Source organism: Enhydra lutris, unplaced genomic scaffold (genome assembly GCF_002288905.1).
Source record: "Enhydra lutris kenyoni isolate GAN:26980312 unplaced genomic scaffold, ASM228890v2 scaffoldscaffold91, whole genome shotgun sequence".
In the NCBI taxonomy this organism is placed as follows: Eukaryota; Metazoa; Chordata; class Mammalia; order Carnivora; family Mustelidae; genus Enhydra; species Enhydra lutris.
In genome coordinates, this window is record NW_019154175.1 from 2,316,617 (window position 1) to 2,334,787 (window position 18,171).

An 18,171-nucleotide genomic window follows, 5' to 3' on the forward strand; every position below is an offset into this window, starting at 1 on the left:
GCCAATGCAGCCTGAGGGAAGTCATTAAGAAGCAGCTCTTCCTAGAGATGTTTCTAATGTGCTTGCTGTAATTGTGGCTAAAATTTCAATATCAAAGTTTAAAGAATCCTGCTTTCCTTTACACTTCCTTTTATTTGCAATTACCCTGGGAAGAGAACACAGCCATGCAGGAATATTCAATTCAATTCTTCCCATCCCAGATTACACAAGAGGGTGGTGAGCTATTTACATGTGCTATCTTGGACTCCAGGAATACAGAAAAGATGGGGAGAGACAGATGGAAAAGGGTGGACAGAGACGATCCCAGAGGAGAACCAAACTGAGGTTGAGGTGTGTGGACCACACCCCTTTGGAGGGAAGGATTTTCCAGCTTTGGGTCCTTATTTTAGTAGAGATGGAAGAGAAATCGGGTAAGTTTTGATTCAAGAAAAGAAATAGAAATGGATTAGAGGAATGTGGCTATGATCAGGCACCTAGGAAGCAGGGTGAACACAACAGATCTAATACTGCCTACGGTGCTGGTGTGGAGAGTCCAAGAGAGACTGAAAGCCAGAGGGCATGGAACACCCCAGGCTAGGGCATCTGGAGGTGTGGTTTTTATGCTCAAATTACTTACTTGACTTTGAACGTGTGATTTCGCCACTCCAGGCTTCAGTCTCCTTCACGCCAAAATGAAGCAGTTGGACTCGATTATCTCAAGGTCCTGACTTCTCCTGACTCTCCCGAAGCCAGCCTTCTCTAACGGTGCAATTCCACTTCCCCGAAAGTGTCAGGTGTAACTGCCTCACGCCCTTTCCCTCCCCTTGCGTGCCTCCTCTCCAAAAAGCAAACTTTTTGGGCCTTTTCTATGAAGCAAATCCGAGCATCTTTTGGAAGCCTCATTTTACCGAAAGCACAAAACCCCTGGGGGTCTCAAACCCCTGGTAGAATCCCTTCCCTCATTGCCCCTTCCCATCTACCTCCCAAACTCATCCCGATCCCTAACGGGTCGAACTCATTTACCGTGTAAATGATAGCAAATCAGGAACCTCCCGCTGCTTATAATGATAACACTTCCTATAATTTGCATGCTAAAATTCAACTGATTTCAGATAGCATTTCTTAGAACAGATAGGTGACACCAGGGTTCCATGAGGGGAATAAATTACCACCTCAAGTTCCATGCCATCGCAGTTGTGGATTCCAATTGGCTGACATTCAGCCCCAAACAAAAGCACAAAGCCTTGTCTAATGGAGCAATGAGAAAAGAGATCTAGGAAATATTAACAAGTTTCTCATGGTAATTTATGCAAATGCACGCCATAACTCAGCTGAAGAGCTTCGGCTCGCACCTATGGAAGGGAGCTGCACTAGCCAGGGATTTTATGGAACTGATGGCACCTTATTACATCCCAGAGGTTGTGGGTTTCCATACAGATTAGCACTGGAGAGGCTTAGGGTGGCAATTAGTCCTCAGACCATCTGCATCAGAACCGCTCTGGGGTGCCTAGTAAATGCAGTTTTCCCTGGCTCTATTACAGACCAATTGAATCAAAATCCCTTAGCGTGGGGCCTGGGAATCTGCATTTTAGGACCTTTTATATATACACACACACACACACACACACATACACAACTTGCCCCCCCCCCCCGCCTCGTCCCGCCCCCAGGTGGTTTTTATGCATGCCGAATAAGACCATCTTTCTGGGCCTGGCCTCCCATGGTCAGTACCAGCTACATCTAGGTTATACGCACCATGACCCACTCTCTTACTGTGCGAATTGGCCAAGTTACTGCACTGTTCTGGGCCTCACATCCCTCATCTGTAAAAGAAGTGAATCCAATTACCTCTTAAGTGTTCCAGACCCTAATTCTTTTTTCAAATGAAGTGTGGGACAATACTGCTGCCTAAACAAAATGTCCATGCAGGTGGCCAGTTGGCAAAATGTCCCCTGTGGACTGTGTAGCCATGTGTCTCTGGAGTTCTGCAGTCCCAAGAACAAAGAAGACTGTACTAAGCCGCCCCCCCCATCTGTCTTTGTCTCCCCATTTTCTTGCCCACACAGTCTCTTCTCAGCCTGGAAACCGTGCTTCCCACAACGAGGTATCTGGACTCAAATCCTTTCTCTTACTGGGGACTTCGGCTTTTGGAAGCAAATCCATTATACTTTTTGGGTTTTTTGTTTTTGTTTTGTTTTTCTTTTGAAGGGTGGTTACGTTTTGCTTTTCAGTGTCTGTCCTCCAAGGAAATAATGCTTTGTATATTTTATATACTACAATATTCCCGGCACCTAGAATGGCATCTGTCATGTAGTAGGCTTTCGATAAATCTCCTTTGAATGAAGGAATTCAAGGACAATTACCTGCTAGAAAAGGGAACAGGAAAGGGGGATGGTTTTAAAAAATGAGAAGAAGATCAGAGCTAATTTAGATCAGGGTTCAGCTGTTTCCACAACTAAGACGCCAATCAATGACTGCACCTTGACCTTGGGAGAGGGTAGGTCAACACAGAGCCTCCTCTGGCATAGTTGGGATAAAGTGCCAAGCTCGGGAGACCCATCCACTACCCCTGTGCAGGAACTGGGAAGGATTTTTTAGGTGCTCTTGTCTCCAGGTTAAGCATTGCCTTCTCTTTATCCTTCTAGACTTTTCCAGGCACCAGTTATTCCGGGAGTGTCCTCTAGGTGTTTCTCCCTGCACTCCTCCTGACTTTTCAGGTTAAATATGCTTTGCAAACGAGGGGACATTGCCAGCCAAATGAGAGAAACGTACTCCAGGCAGAGGAGTCAGCACAGGCAAAGGCTCTAGCTCTAGGAGTTCAGCGGAAGCCTGGTGATTTGAGGAAGGAATTGTAATCCTACACAAAATGATCCCTGTTAGTTAATCAGAGACCCTTCTCCTTATTTTTTTCTCTTTCTCTTTCCCTTCTCCTTTGTCTCTATAAGACCCACATATAAACTCCTGGAGAAGTCTCATTGCTCAGTTGGTCCTTCTCATTCTTGGTGTGTGGAGCACTTGGGCCAGGCCAGATAGCCAGATGAGAGACCAGTTCGTCATTCATAGGGTCCATTTCCCTGAGGAGGGGTATGGGCATGGCCGGCCCCTGGTGCTTAAGCTTCCTGGGCAATATCCCCTCCTCTTGCTCATCTGAAGACTTGGTCATTCAGCATATTCAAGAACAGGTACAAAGGTGATAGCTATCCCCGGGCAAAAAGGTACCTGGGGGACACAAGTGTGTGTGTGTGGGGGGGGGGGGTGGGTGTGGGTGTGGTGGCGGAAGGCATAGTTCCTAGCAGGGGAAAGATCATTATAATCCGCAAAGCGCAAGCACAATAAGGTGGCTGACCACTGCTTCCTTGTATTTATAAATATGGCCAAGGACCTTCCTCTGTGGTATCAGCTCCCTGAAACTCAAAATCCAGCCCCCGTCCCCTTGAATCCTGCTCCCCTCCTCTTTATTGTAGGGCATCAGTCTATCGTAGACTCTCATCCCGTCATGTGGCTTGTAACCCAACTCCTGATTCTTGTGAGGGAAGAAGGTGCTTATCATTGTAAGAAGCACAACTGGGACACAGGCAAACTTGGAGCTGATGCCTACTGTAGCTTTTCCTCAGCCCAAAGCCTTCTCTGAGGGTCCCCACTCAGCCTGTAGCCTGTCCCCTGTCTGGCCTCCACAGCATCTCCCCCCTCTCTCTCTTTTCGTTTTGAGCCTGCCTTCCTTTGGTTGCAGTGAAGTCTGGTTTCATCACTCTCTCTCTCTCCAGTCTTTTCTGTAACTGTTCTCTTTGCTCCCACAGGCCCACCACATGGGCTGTCTTTGTTCTTCTCACAAAGGGAGTTGTCAGTATTGAAGGCTCTTTTCAGGAAGGCAGGGAGGAGCTCTTGTTTTTCTAAGTCACAATCAGAAGCATTATTAGTGCTTCTATCCTCTTTCAGGCATGCAGCATAAACATAGCTGCATAAGAAGTATCACATATTCATGGGCTTAGGATGGAGGGAATGTGTGTGTTAGGGATGGTGCAGTTCATCACAGGAGAAAAACGAGACACACAAAAACAACAAAGGGGGCAGAAGCAAAGGAAGAAAAAAGTAGAAGCAAAAGAGAGGAGGAACTTGGGCCATAAGACCCATTCGGTAATGGTGCCAGGGGTTCCAAGACTTCAATATCCTACCCCCAGGATAGCGTTTTCAATGTCAGATCTTTTCAAGGCTTCCTTCCGCTCAGGGGTTCACTGGGTGTTTGGGCATTGTTCGTTGTGACATCCAGAGTGACACCCATCAAATGCCCCTTTGGGGTCCTCTTTGGGCTGATGAAATTGGAATTGTCAGTGTAGAGACAAGCAGCTCCGCAGTGACACTGACCAGGGACACCAGCCCCCGGAAGTAAAGACACAGCACGTGGTCTCTTCAGGGTGGTCTAGCTGGGTGCCAGGCTCTGTGCCCCAAGGGCAGTGATTCAGCCTTCACTTTTCATTTGTCACCCCGGCTTTATGTCTGTCATCCCTAAAGGTGGTCTAGTGCAGAGGAACAAGTCACACGGCCATTCCTTTGAGGACTAGATGCCAAGTTCATGTGTCACCATCAGGACCCCTGTTTGGTTTTGTCAGCTTTTTCACATCCCGTGCAGCTCCAAAACACCTTGTGACAAGCTGACTCGGCTTGACGAGAGCTGGGCTCGCGGACCAGCCATTAGCCCATTTGGAATCCTGGTCCCATGGCCACGCTCACAAGCTCCGCTAATGGGGAAGTCAATTAAATAATGCCAGCCACTGCTTTTCTTCCTTATGGCGCTCGGTGCTGCCAGCAAAAGGTGTTTTGCAGATTATTAATAACAACAATTAATGGGAGAGTAATCGACTGTGAAAGGAGGCCAGTCAGGGGGGCAGGGACAATCCAACCATTCATTGTAGGGGGCAGGGACAATCCAACCATTCATTGTTGGGGCCTAGGCCTCCCAAGGGTGCAGACTGTGTCCTGGACGAGTCGTCTGTCCACTGAGGACAAAGAACATCTTGGGTTCCATGGGGCAAAAGTTTAGGAAATGCTAGCCAGGTGGAGGAGTGCACATGCGCCCCAACTGCAATGCCTGACAAATTCTCCCTGTTGAATTAAGCTCCTGATTCTGCAGAGAAAGTCATTTCCATAATGCGCAAAGCCATAGGTTTGCAGGCTGGAGCTGGAGATGACATTCATTGTGTGATTTGGAGCCACCTCTCTAATTCTTCCAAAAGATAATTTTCCTGGATTCAGTGAAGATATCTAGTAATTTAGGATTAGAGGTATAGTCTTTAGGAGAGTAATTCGTGTTAAAATGCAAAAAAATCATGGGAAGGATAATTCACTGAGCATTGGAAGTCAATAATGTGATCAGAACGGTAGTAATAGCAACCACCACTATCATCACCATCACACAACCATCGTCATCACCACCATCATCACCATCATCACCACCATCATCATCACCATCATCACCACCATCATCATCACCATCATCATCACTATCATCACAACCATCACCAGCATCACCACCATGATCACCACCACCACTACCATCATGATCAAAACCATCACCACCACCATCAGTATCTCCACCACCACTACCATCATTACCAAGTAGATCACAGGTATTGAGACATACTCATTCCCAGCACTCTTTTAAGCACATTCTGTGTGATATTCCTTTAATCTTAATTCCAACATTATGAGGTAGGTGCTGCTGTCACCTGTTTTGTGTAGACCAGGAAACTAGAGTGGAGTATCTAAGTAAGTTGGCTGGAGCTACCAGCTAGCAAATACCGGCAACAGAATGCCCAACTAGCAGGCTCTTCTAAACTGTCTAGGTTCTGTGCCACTAACAATTGCACTGCTGGGACTGAGCAAACAGATGGGTCTTAATTTCAGGCTTGGGCTATGCAGCTTTGGGCCTCTCTATGGCTGATTCTGTATCTATGACATGGGAATACAAGTACAAATAGAGTTAAGAGGACCAGAACTAGGTGAGGCAAAGGGGGGGGGGTGCCTAGGTGCAAAATTTAAGGAGGTGCACCCCCTCAGGGTGGTGCATGGGTCAGTTCTTCACATACGACCCTCAGGAATGAGGGCCTCCCTACACTATGTGCCCATGCAAGTAGGCACCTTATTAACTTCCTCCTAGTTTTGGCCTTAGGAGTGAAGATGAAACTAAAGGAGATCTTCTATTTAAGTGACTGGCATATAATAGGTTATTAATCACACATATCCTTCTTTTTCTTGAGACTATATTATGAGATCTTTCCTGGAGAGTACAATCGATTTCAAGAGAGGGAGGCGATCCCAAAGACCTGGGCCTTTGATTGGGGCATGAGCAGCAAGAAAGGAAATGGAGAAGGCCCTGGTGGCAAATTTCATGTCCTCTTTGATCCCGCTTGGTTTCCCTGGGCCTCACTGGTGGTGAAGGTCTCACTTCACAGGAGAAGAAAACAAATACATCTGCTGTCACAGAAAGGCTGTATGTTCCAGCCTCCCAGACACTGTGACTTTGGGTTGGGAGTGTGGTGTTTATGCTGTCTCGGCCTGTCTGCCACAGTGCCTGCTCTCCACAGGCACATCTCTGTCCCCCATCAGCAAGGAGGTCCCTACCACGGGGTCATTTTATATAAGCAAATTACCCTTTGCAAAAGCAAGATATTGTGGCTGAAGAGAATTTTCTAGACCTTGACCTCTAATCTAATTTTAAAGATGTTGCACCATGGCCCAGGGAGGAAGAATGATCTACCCTAGGTCTATGGGTTAGTATGACTTGCAGATAGAGCTGGGTCTTCTGAATCCGCTGTTACTCGGGGCTACTGTTCTATTTTTTTTTTTTTAAGATTTATTTATTTGTTTAACAGACAGAGATCACAAGTAGGCAGAGAGGCAGTCAGAGAAGAGAGGAGGAAGCAGGCTCCCTGCTGAGCAGAGAGCCCGATGCGGGGCTCGATCCCAGGACCCTGGGATCATGACCTGAGCCGAAGGCAGAGGCTTTAACCCACTGAACCACCCAGGCGCCCCATACTGTCATGGTTTTATGTAGCTTTCTGCACTGTGCATGAGATGTGCCACCAACAAGTCCAGCAGTGGTCGTAGCAGGGCCGGGATCTTGCTTTGCTCTAAACAACCTAGTCTTTCCCTTCTAGAGAAAACTACTTTTAGAAAGATTGAGGAGGATTCCCCCATCCCCGTCTAGAAATTCCAAATTAACGTGTCAGTAACCTTCCTGAAAGGAGAGTTATAGCTATTCCACTATTCCATACCTCTGCTGGGGAGGGGATGGAAGACGTGAACTCTGCTGGGAAGATGGGCCGTGAGGGAGGATTTGATGCTGGCAGGTAACAAAACAATTTCTCTTTCTGTTACAGCTAATTGCAACATTTTCCATCTGAGGGTCCAGCACAGTGATCTCGTACAATACACGCTCAGTTGCTGAGCCTTCCCGCCCTATCCTGCCATCTTGGATTCCCAGCACTACAGCCCTAGAGCGAGAGCTGACCTAATCTCAACCATATGGATGTTGCCACCACAGCATGACAATTATGCTTTAAGCGACTGTTGCTTTATGCATCTTTCTCCGCCTTCCCCATCTTCCTAATGATGACAAAGTCACAGGCTAGTTCTGTTCCCTTTTCCCTCTGGTCACAAAGTGACTCCTTCTAGGAGTCTGGTGGCTTGCTAATTGCTGATGAAGTCTAATCTGCCAGAGCCCCTAGCTTTGCAGGTGTTCTGATTCCCCGAGACCTGCGGCTGAGTATTTAGCTGAGTATTTAGAATAATGTCCCCCAGAGCCCTTGCCCTTTGGGAAAGTATGAAAGCAATCGATCAATCACCAAATGCTTCTGAAAGAAATGTCGGGGAAATACTATTGTCCTTCTCAGATAACTGCTTCTCCTTGGTCACAGTGACTCATGTCATCCAGACAGAACTAATTGGGAGGAAATTTGGAATATCCAAATATCCAAATATCACTCTTTGTAGCCTTGAATTATTTTGGAGACTGGGAAATTGCCTATACATCTAGCATGTTCAGTGCTCAATCCGGTCTATATGTGTGTCTATGTGCATGCACATGGTGTGGAATAATTATTTAGTGCTATTTGGCCTTAATAATTATTTTATTTAGACCATTCCATAATCAAGTGTTATTAGTTATTTCTATGATCTACATTTGTCAGTTTAAAAAAATGACTCATCCAAGGTCATATAGCTAATATGAAGGCAGAGGTGGGACTCTGGCAGGCATATTGATTGCACATTTGTAGTTGTTCAGTGATACTAGACTTGCTTTCAGAAACTTTCCCAACATGTATCAGTGTCCTACTACTCAAAGTGTGGTCCACAGACCAGCAGCAGGAACATCTCCTGGGAGCTTGCTACCAATGCAGAATTTCAGCCCTCATCCCAGACCTACTAAATCAGAATCTGCATTTTAACAAGACCCCCTCCCCACAGCCTCAGGCAATTCCTGTGCATATTGAATGAAGAGAAGTAGTGTTGCCCAATAAAAACATAGAATGTATTACACATGTACTATTGGGTTTTCTTATGGGCGTTAAACAAGTAAAAAGAAGCAAGTATAATGAATTCACTTTGGTTCCCATAATACATTTTCACCCCCAGATAGCAAGCATATTATTTCAACAAGTGTCAATATAAAAAATTATTAAGAGAAATTCTACAATTTTTTGGCGCTAAGTTTTTGAAATCTGGTGTGTATTTTACACTCCACATCTCTGTTAAGACCGGGCACATGTCGTGGGTGAGAGCCACTTAGATGGTGCAGACTCAGAGCCGTGGTCCAATAATAGTTCTCAAACTTTCTCATGAATCAGAATCACATGAAGGAGTCTTAAAACACGGAGGAGCGCCCACCTCCAAAGTTGCTGATTCAATAGATGTGTGTTTATATTTCTAACAAATTCCCAGGTCATGCGGACTGTTGGTCCCAGGACCACACCATGAGAATTGCTGCCCCACCTGAGACAGTAACAGGTTCTAGACTAAGGGGAGAGAACGAAGGTGGACTCATGAAAGTGGGAGAAAAAAAAAATAATAATCAAGACCAGAAAAAAGAACATAGACTTCTTGACCTGCAGATGACATAGGGTGGGATGGTCTTTCGCCTGGACATCAGTTGTCCACATTAAGGCAAGTTGGTATGCAGATTTGAGCCCATAGGTACTTCGTGAACAAAGAATGCGTGTCTGCGTCTAGACCCACTGACTACAGTGTTCATTGTTATACTAAAGAGTCGCTTCAGAGGGTGTAGCCCGACATCCCTGAGCCAGTCTTGATCTCCATTCCACCTCCCTCCTGTCCCACTAAGAAGCCCCCTGGCAGGTCTCCCTGCTTCTGGGCTTGTCCCACCCCCAAAGTATTCTCCCCAGGGCAGCCAGAAAGACCTCGGATGCTCTTCCTGGCTCTCTTTGCCCTTCCTGCAGTCACATAATGACCCCCTCCTCCCTTTAGCAACTTGCTCCAGCCAGCCTCTCCCTCCTTCCTGAACAAGGAACAAAAAAGCTCCTTTTTGACTCTGGGTCTTCCCTTGGATAGTCCCTCTGCTTGGAATTCTCTTCCTCCTCTGATTCTTTGAGCTAGCCACTGCTTCATTCAGGTCTCAGCTTAAATGCATGTCCCCTGACAAGCTGTCTGGACCACGCCCTGCAAAGTAGCTTTCCTGGCCTCCAGGCTTCTCCATAGTACCGGATTATTTTCTTTACCCACTTAACACGATTTGTTATTTTGCTCTTCTATGGTTATTTGTGCATTTACTGCTTCATATTGGTCCCCCCAGTAGTCTATAAAGCAACAAGAGGAACGAGACCTCGTATTTGGTTCATTTCTATATGCAGTATAACTCAGCACTGTGCCCAGCACAGTGGCGAACCCTTACGTAGCTGTTGGTTTGATGGATAATTCTGTCACGTTAATAAGTTACAAGGACACTAACAGGAGAAGAGATGATCTGGAATATGTTTCTAATTGGCCAAGGCCATTGGGCGACGGCCACAGAGAAAGGGAGCTACTGCTTTTCCCAACAAGATTAACACTAATATAACCATATTGACAATTTTAGAAATTGTCCAAGAAAACAGACAAATGGACCAGGCCAGATCGGCTGGGTTATGAAAGTCACCGTCTAGAAGAAAATGTGTCAGTTATTCACAGCAAAATATTTGCCAGGAGGGGCAGGTGGGTGGCGTAGAAAAGACAATTACCATTTTCTTTATTTGAGCAACAGGTAGAGCCTGATAGCCATTTTAAATTAAATTGCATCCAGCACGGTTGCTTACTGTAGAATTTTATTTTTAGGCTTTCATTACCATCTCTGGGATGTATCCGCTTTCCTTTTATATTCAGACCATCGCTATTGATTCCCGGTATCTTTGTTCCTTCCCAGTCTGGGTGCAGACAATATACAATCTCGGGAAGGAGTGATTGCCTCCCACCCAGAGGGGTTGCCTGAGAAATCCCTGGGGCAGCTCGGTGTGGTCTCCCCTTTCACTGTGGCTCATGCAGGCCGGGCTGCGGAGCAGCGGTGGGAGGGGGAGGCTTCCCTGCCCGCCGCAGAGGTTCTAATAAATCAGGCAGAATCCCGCAGAGGGGCCCCACCGAGTCAGGCATTTAGGTGAGAGCAGACCAGAACCAGAGCTAACCCATTCTTCATCCTGCCTGGCGTTTCTTTCTCTTGGAGGGGCCTTTGTTGTGCCCCAACTGAAACGGAGTCCCAGAGCCTCGCTTTTGTGGCTGGGGGCGGGAGGTGGGGGTGGGGGGATGGGGAGGTTGGGGAGGGAGTTGGAGGAAGGGGGGCGTACATGCTCCTCTGCCTTTTCTCCCTCCTTTCTTCTTTTTATTATCATTAATAATGAAATATTGCGACCAGGCTGCTAATGAGCCTAAACTCCCTCCTGTTAGTTTATTTTTCGCCTTCAGACTGTCACTTCAGAGTAAATTACTTCTCCCTGCATCTTGTTCCAGTAATATGACACCAGCAGGACCCTCCCCCCTCCTACCCCGGGGCTCATTTCAGGGTTACTCGTTTCTCTCCCCGCTGTTTACTCAAGCCGGGGAGGTGGCCCCATCGATCACACTTAAACCTGCGCACCGGGTCCTCCCTCCCCGCCCCTGCAATGGAGACATCATTCTTGTGACTCTGGGTCGAGTCAGGTTTTAAATACTTACACAATCCACGTAGATACAACCTATAAAGCGAATAAATAAATAATATATACCCATCTCTGTGTGCTGGGTTTTTGTTGTTGTTGTTGTTGTTGTTTTGAGTTCTGCAGAGAAAGATTTAGAGACTGAGAGGTGGAGTGAGACCTGCTTGGGAAGGAGGGGGCCTGAAAAGCGGAGGAGCCACGGTCCCGGCCATCCGCGGCCATCCGCGGCCACCGCCGTCTGCTGGGCTCTGGCTCCCGTTCATTTCATGGCACGCTAAGCATCTCCTTGTCAATTGGGAGACGTCAGGATGTGAAAACCACCAACATTAAGTCGATACTCTATGCCAGCACAACAGCAAGTGTCTCAGATATGCTTTTGTCTCCTGTTCAGAAATGCTAAACTGGTCTTCCAACAGCCATGAGTTCTTCAGATCAGCTTCTCCACTGGGGACTTAAAAAAGACTGGAAGCCCTGATGCCCCTTTCTCTCCCTTTTGCTTCCTCTCTGCTTCTTCTCTCCTCTTTGTCTTCAGGATGATTAAAAACAAGGGTTCTCAAGCCTCTGTGACATAGCAGCTCTGCCATTTGCTAATGTGATCTTGGAAAACCAACCTCTGCGTGCGTATGTGTGTGTGTGTGTGTGTGTGTGTGTGTGTGTCCTTGCGTAGGGAGAGGTGCCAATAATAGTATCTGCTTCATATTGTTTTGAGGACTGCGTGAATTAATATATGCAGTGTGCCTAGTACAATGCCTACTCACACTTTAAAAGCACTCAGTCCATCTTTTTCTTCCTTTTCCTCTGTTTTTAATCACCCTCTTGCTTTTCTTCCTTCCTTCCTTCCCCCTTCCTTCCCTCCCTCCCTTCCTTCCTTCCTTCCTTCCTTCCTTTCTTCTTCTTTTTTTTAACCATTGGTAATTCTGGCCTCAGAGAATTAGCTTTACTCATCACTCTCCCATCTGTTGTATACACAACTGAACATAGTTCCACTGTTGTGGCTGGTAGTCACAGACAGAGCTAGGTAGAACCATTGGATCCTAAAGCAAAAAGAAAACCCAGAAATATGTTCCTGCCTTTATTGACATTTTTGGCATTTTTGATATCCTGGATTTTTTTTTTTTTTTGCTTTAATTTTGATTTTTGAAAACAATGCATTAAAATATCTTTTATCTTGTTTATTGAGCTTTTTGGCAACACTTTCATTTGCACTCAAGGTAAGAGGGTCATGGGTTTCACTTGCCTTATCTTAGCCTCAGTGTTACAGCTGCACAGAAATCAATCGTCATTTATCCACCATCTTCTCTCTTAGGCTACATGTAGACCCTCGTACCAGCACACACCTTCTCTACAAATGGCCACCCACCCAGGACTGGTCATTGCAGAGGAAGGGAAAGGAGAATCATTTTTCCCCAGAAGGAAAAATCTCTTTGGACTCAACATGAAACAAAAAGAGGCAGAGAGACGCATTTGAGATCTAGGTGACCTCGAGGTTAGGCCTTCAAATCTCCCCAGCTGATCCATGAAATCTTGTCTTGCCTCCCTTGATAGGACCTGAATAGGGGCCAGACTGGAGGTGGGGTTATTTATGAACCTGACACTCTGAGTGCAAGATGGGGCTGCTGGAGGGTCAGACAGTAGAATCCAAATGCATAGCGTTCCCTTTCTCATTTCCATCCAAGTGAGTAGGAATCGACCCCTGGGATTAAGCATTTTTATGAGGTCTGCTCCTGTACACCATGATAAAGTAGGAGCTGCACAGATTCTGTACTCCATGATAAAGTGGGAGTTGCACAGAATTTATCCCTTACAGTTCCTTTGATTTAAGAATAAAAGGGCAGCTGTCGGGCACATGAGAGGTGGACTGGGCAAGCTTCTAAACTCCCTTGCTCATAGACCCACCTACAACAGCACTGAACCTGCTTCCCTTGAGTATTCAGGATACAGTTTGAAAATCAGGCAAAACTTTTTGAAGCTTTGAGGTTCTGGGGGATGCTCAGCTCCTTTAAATATGCTCTAGAAAAAGCTATTTTCTACTAAATGCTGAGACTATTCTATCTCTTCCAATCCCACACAAATCTTCTACCTAACCTTGTCCTAACCAGGAAATATACAGGCTTGGGATCATACACATTTCTAGACAGATCTGAAGCACTTTAACCTGATGCAAGTCTTTTTTTTTTTTTTTTTTTTTTTTCTTTTAAGTAGGTTCTGGCTTGAAGCGAAGTGTCAGTAATGCCTTTGTTCCAATTTGTTCTTTTTATATTTGCAAATATGCCTGAAGAATGTTTCAGCATTTTAGGATTTGGAACATTGAGCCATTTACCTTTGTGAACATGTTTCAAAATCCATCCTGCTCCTGAAATCTTCAGAACAGTGGTGCTCAAACTTCAGCATCCATCAGAACCAACAGAAGGGCTTCTTAGAATTAATGGACTCCACCCACAGAACATCTGATTCTGTAGATCTGGTGTGGGACCCAAGAATTCACATTTACAGCATGTTCCCTGGTAATGGTGAGGCTGCTTGTCTGGAAACCATGCTTTCAAGACCACTGGTGTAGACTTTATTTATATATATATATATATATATATATATATATATATATTTATTTATTGTTGCTTTTTTTTTACTTACCGGTGTAGACGTTAGTTGTTCATTGGGTCACAGTTTCAAGTTGCTGCCTTTACTGTTCTGTTGAACTACCCTGTAAATTCAGTGTAGACAGGACTATCTCTCCTTTTATTATCAATCTGGGGAGGTTATATTCTTACTAGTACAAATTTCTTTTTTGGTGTCCTATTTTGTGTTGCCTCATCCTTCTCTAGCTTCTTGAGGGCTCTTCCCTTCGGTTAGTGGGTAGGGAAGGAGAGGAGGGGGAAATATATTGCTTCTGAACCATTTTGGCCCAGGATTGGCTCCTATCACTGGAAGGATGGAGGAGAATGTAGTCCAGCAATGTATCCCAGAGGAAAAAGAAGGGTGTTTCCGTGAATTCACAGCTCTGTCTGCTACACTGCTCAAGAATATCTGGGTGTTCCATTTTGTATTACGTAAAATCAGTCAATGGTCTCAGTTTCCACCTTACAACAGCTGTATCAAACACGGGTGGTTATGCCTTACGTTCCTTCCCTAGTTATTTGTCAGCTTGATATAACCCATCACATCCTCCTAGAGAGAACGTTTTCCCTCTGGGTGTAGTGGAGTTTGAGGAAGGATGCCACCAGTAGGTGAAGATACAGATTCTTCTTTAAAGACCTGTGATTCCCTTCTATAAGAGTTTCTGAGACAAGAAAAAGCATTTTGTCTATCTCCCTTCTATTTTAGATGCCCCATCTTTCTCATACTGTTTTATTAGTGGGGGGAGACCAGGGGCAGATAAGAAGTGGAAGGAAGAAAAGAGTAAAACTTTCCATGTTTCTTTCTACCCACCTGACTCTTTCTGTATTTCAAATGCATATAGTCTGTGTGGGAACGTGAGAATGAACATCTGACCAGACATCAATTTTTGTTGCAATCAGGCTTCTGACAAACGGAATGATGTATAACTCTGTATGTAGGCAGAGATCCTTAAAATAGCCTGGAAATCATTACTTGCATGCAGGCATACCATTATATATGATGAAATAATGTCATTGTGTGTCGAGTAAGGTTAAAAAGAAGTGTCTCACACTGAAATCAGTTTCTCTCCCACCCTCCGGAGTTTACAGGGAGAGAATGAATTGCTGTGAAGTCTATTCTGGCTGATGGCAACTCTGTCCACGTACTTAGTTAGACACTTCTCCTCTTTCCTTCCAGGGGTGTCTATTTTCTTTTCTGTTTCTTTTTTTTTAAGTATTTATTTATTTATTTATTTGACACACAGAGAGAGAGAGGGTGCAAGTAAGCAGAGCAGCAGGCAGAGGGAGAGAGAGAAGCAGGCTCTCCACCAAGCAGGGAGCCTGATGTGGGGCTCGATCCCAGGACCCTGGAATCATGACCTGAGCTGAAGACAGACGCTTCACCAACTGAGCCACCCAGGCACCCCAGGGGTGTGTTTTTTCTATACAGAAAGCCTAACTCATTGGAAGTAGCTCCTCTATAAGTCTTTCATATCCCAAAGAGATCTTGAGGACAGGAAGCTGGTATTCTAAAATTCCTTCAGAGTAACAACCAACAAATATATATATATATATATATATATATATATATATATATATATATATATATATATATATATATATATATATATATATATATATATATATATATATATGTGTGTGTGTGTGTGTGTGTGTGTGTGTGTGTATAAAATCTCCTTATACTTCTAATAGTAACATCGCATGTGTTTTCTCCTTTAGCCTTATTTAGAGTCTTATAAAAAAATATATGGGGTGGGTACTTCATGCCCCCAATTTACAAACGGGAAAAACGATATGCAAAGGGGTTGAGTGACTTGCCTAACGTCACCGAATGAACTTGGAGATGGAACCAGGTCTAGCATTGAGACATCTATGCTTAATAGAGTACTATACTCAGTCCCATGTGAATATAACACCTACCCCTAATGTTAGCGACCCTTTTCTCCACTTCCTTCCCATCACCTGCCCAATTAAGAGTGGCATGTGACATCTATGAAGTCATTCTTTATGTAACTTATAATAATATTTAGGCCACATACATTCTTTTGATGTTGTAAATTCTCGATATGTTCAGCCACTAGCTCCAGGAAATTCTAACATAATACAGACACATTTTAGACATCAAATTATTTATCTGCAAAGAAAGTGACAAGGTCACTTTCTGAAGGGCAAAGCTTCCGCAAGCAAATGATCAAGCACTTCCTACCAGCCTCTCTGTATTTTGAAGAAAGAAAAATATAGCCCCCAATCCTCCTGTATGCTTCTATCTTCTCCCCCTCCAGCTTCCTTTCCAGGAAATAAGGATCCAGGTAAGCCTGACTCAGATTTATTTAGGAGCTTATAATGGCTTCACTGACCTAGTGCCTCGGTAACAATTTCCAAAAATACTTTAGAACCATGATTGACAGGACCCATTCCACCATTTTAAAAGCCAAGTTCCAACTATCCTTCCTATCCATAGTGTTCTGCCTTGCCCAACACCCGGAGATATCTCTAAATGTGATGTCCCCATGCAACCTGAATCTATATTCCAAGAAAAAGTACTTATTAATATATCTTCATAACCTAGCAGATGAAGCACAGGTCAAATGACATAAAGAAAAGCCAAAGCCAAGCACTTCCATATTCCCTTCGTTTCTTCCCAGGGCTCCTTTTCTATCTGTTTTTGCAAAACTCTTCCTCAAATTGTTTTTGTCTTAGAACCAAACGGTAGCTGATTGGGGGGTGGGGGATCAGGGAACATGTCATGGCATTTCCTGTGAGTTCCCCTCTCTCCAGCTTGGTTTTAAATGCCCTCATGGCACTGACTAACAATTTGGGCCTCATGTGGAGGCCCATGAGCCTTGCCAGCATTATGATTACATTTTTTGCATAGTTGATGTTGCTACATTAAACTCCAGATGCTTTCTCACAAGTCACTAAATTAACATCACATACATTTTTGGCCCATTAACGTTACACGAAGATCACAGCAGGATCATCACCCAGAAAGGTGATGGTGTGCGTGTCTTCTGCTCTCATTGTTCCTTCGGCATTCACTTCTCTACAGTTAGGTCAGGGAAAATGAGGGTAGAGACCTAACGAGGACCCCATGCCTAAAACATCACAGGAAACTGTGTCCCTGTCAAGAGAAAAATCTCTCCACCCTCTGTCTGTCAGCAGACTGACGTGTTTTATGAAGTGCAAGGGATAGCCTTTAATGTACGTACTCGCAAAATTACTGTGGGATGGCTTTTTTAGAAAACTAATATACTTTATGACATGAAATATATTAAAACGTCAGTGTTTTAACCAATGTTTATAAAAATATATTACAGTCATTTATTGAGTTTGTAAAGCATGTTAGGGACTAACAAGATAAAAGATGTTTTGCAAATAAAGTTGTTATTATTTAGAATGTGTATCTGCTGCTTGAGTTCGCTGAGTTCAGAGAGGTGGCCCGTCTGACCCCTTTTAAACAAAATAGCACTTCATTTTGGAAGATAAATAAATTGCTCTCAACAATCGTCAGCCCTCATTTGTACTTCGGCACAAGTGCTTTTCGTGCCAAGTCCTGTACATCTTGCCATATTTGGGTATCTCTCTGAGAAATGGGGTCACAAATCTAACACTGTAATTGATTGTACCTCTACAGTTGCCTCCATACTTAACGGTAGACCCTCATTAGACTCTCGGCTCCCTGAAACGGGAGGGATGCGTTGTTTTCCTTGGTGTGTCCACTGCCTTGCTCAGGACAAGACACACCATAGGCAATCCGTACATGCCTGTTGAGTAGAGAAAGGAAGGAAGGAAGGAATGGAGAATAACCCAGATCTGCTGGTCTATCCTGTAATCACAACCTTGAATAAATTGGGTAGAGAGAGTGTATTTATTTTAAAGAATGGCTGTGCCAGTTGTGTTGGCCTTAACAAATCAGACATTTTTATGTAGCCGTTATTAACTGGAGAGGTGCAGTTTCAGAGTTAGGCTTATTAGCAAAGTCCATCTTTGCTGAGAGGGGGACCCTGAATTCAGGCTGTGATTCTAAGTTTTCTCTTTTAAGGGAGAGGAAATTACTGAGTGAAAGGACCTTCATGTTGTACAGCTCAGGGAAGGAGATTCATGTGGCTAATTGGGCTTCATATGTCAATAGTTTTTCCTCCTAAAAATTCTCAAATTTTTTTTATTCAAAACTGTCACAGAGAGGGGAATATCTTGGGTGAGAGATGTGTCATGTTTTGTATCTTAAAACACCTGTCTAATTTCACTACCACCAGGCTACTGCCCTTCTTGTGTTCTCAGCTTCTTCAAACTTCTGGAAACCATGGGTCTCTCCCCAAGCCCCATGCAACTTCAATCATGAGGGTAGGGAGACAGTATTTAGCCTGCAATATATTTTACTTTGCCGAGTGCATTCAATTCAA